The sequence below is a fragment of the Diadema antillarum genome, unplaced genomic scaffold (genome assembly GCF_040938485.1).
Source record: "Diadema antillarum isolate AM-2024a unplaced genomic scaffold, OU_Dant_1.0 seq00001327_RagTag, whole genome shotgun sequence".
NCBI classification, from domain to species: Eukaryota; Metazoa; Echinodermata; class Echinoidea; order Diadematoida; family Diadematidae; genus Diadema; species Diadema antillarum.
Window position 1 is genome coordinate 162,665 of NW_027272097.1, and position 2,258 is coordinate 164,922.

Consider the following 2,258-nt stretch of genomic DNA (forward strand, 5'->3'; position numbering starts at 1 on the left):
AAAAAAAAATGATAAAAACCATAAATGCAGTTTGGCCAAAAAAAAGAAAGAAAGAAAAAAGATTATGATTATTGTATAGGGTGCATAAAATGTTAAACACACACACACACACACACACACACACACACACACACATATATATATATATATATATATATATATATATATATAATTACATATATATATGTATATATATAATCTATATATATGTATCTATGTATTTATATTATTATATTATATGTGTGTATATATATATATGAAGAGCTTGTTCGCAAAAACCGATAAGTCCATATTTGCCAAATGGAGATATTTGCGATTAAAGGTCCAGAAAAATATAGAGAATAATAAGATTTTTTTTTGTTTCTTTTGACCATAACTTTAAAAATGTACCTTTATATGTAATGACCGATATATCATTTAAAAGGTATTATTTTGTACTTTAGGACAGAGACCGTACTTCAAAATCTTCAAAAATAAACTTATCGGTTTTTGCGAACAAACTCTTCATATATATATATATATATATATATATATATATATATATATATATGTAATATATATATATATACATATATATATATATATATATATATATGTAATATATATATATATATATATATATATATATACATACATACATATATATGGGGGGGGAGGGAGAGGACTCGTAATCTTGCTTTGCGAACCCTTGGACAGAGTTTGACCTGAAGAACCCCCCGGGAAATTTGATTGAAGAAAGGGCATATCTCACTTTTTTTTTTCAGAAAAGTTTTGGTACAGCTGTAAATAACCTGGTAATCATGTAAAAAATGTACACCATGCACACCTACCATTTCCTTTCTTAATTTGTTAATGAAAACTTCTTGTAGCTATCAGAAATGTCAAGATGGACCATATCTGACGGTTTCATGAAATTTCATTGTCAATTACAGAAGAAAAGTAGCTAATTTTGACTCAAGAGTACGCCGATCGACGGCTGTGTCAGCGTAGCATGATGGATGATCGATTATGTGGAAGAGAGATATAACGATGATAATCGATCGTTGTAGTCTGTGATACAGCCGCTTGTTTGGTGTTTAACAACAATAATTACGTCGGCTCGACAGCAAAATGTGGAAGAAAGAAAGTGATTTTGATGCGTCTGTTTTTTTTTTATCGTTTTAGTTAATTTTCTCCTGCGTGTGACTGTATATATGTCAACATTTTTTGCTGACTAAATGATGGGCAGATGTGTACAGCATGTCAGTAAAAGATATATGAAAAAATGGGATTTATCCATCATGAATATTGCACAATAAAATGGATTTTTACTACAAAACAAAAGCAAATACTGGGATTGCAGTTTTTGTATACACAATTAAAAAATGAAATGGAAAAAAGTAAATACTATCATAAAGACAATTACTTTCTACTATAAGTTGAACCTATCAATTAAAAACAAATTACTATTTCAATTTCAATATTCTGTTTCTTTTTAGGTAAAAGGAACACTTTATGAAAAGTCCACAATATTAACGTTAATACATGATTGTATAACATAACAGGCACTTTTTGTAATACTATTCTCATAATTTATTATCTAAATTAGGCCTATAAATTATGTAGATCATTAGAAACAAATCCCTTTTGAATTCAACTTCTTCTCATCTTCTTTTCTCTCTCTTTCCCTCTCCATCCTAATACCGTAATAAATAGCCTAACCTTTTTCTTCCACTTTTCCTTCAACACTATTCAAATTAGGTTATTATTATCAACTTTTGTCACGATAAAATCAATACTTGCCACAACATTTAAAGAAAGGATTGATGTCTAAATCCTGTTATGAATAATATGTATCAATAATTTGAATAGTGATAATCATAGTTGCAATGATAGTGGCAATGAAAACAAAGAACTATCACAATAGCTCACTTGAGCCTTCGACTCAGGTGAGCTAACAGTAAAAAAAAAATAAAAATACGAAAAAAGATAGTAGGGGCTACATAGATTGCAAGAGTCAAGTTCGATATTGTTAGTAAGCGGCTAATTAGAGACTACCAGAATCGATTATAATCGTTGACATCGTTCTCGCGAAATCGGTGCACTACTTTCATCGGAGACTATGTTCGCGACCGACGTACTTTTCAACTCCGATTTCTCATTTTTCTTACCTTTTCGGCTTTCTAATTCCATGAAAACTCTCTGATATGCATCAATTTGGCATCTCCAATAACTGCACAAAATTTTATTGACAAACGGCGAAGCGAACGGTAGGTGTG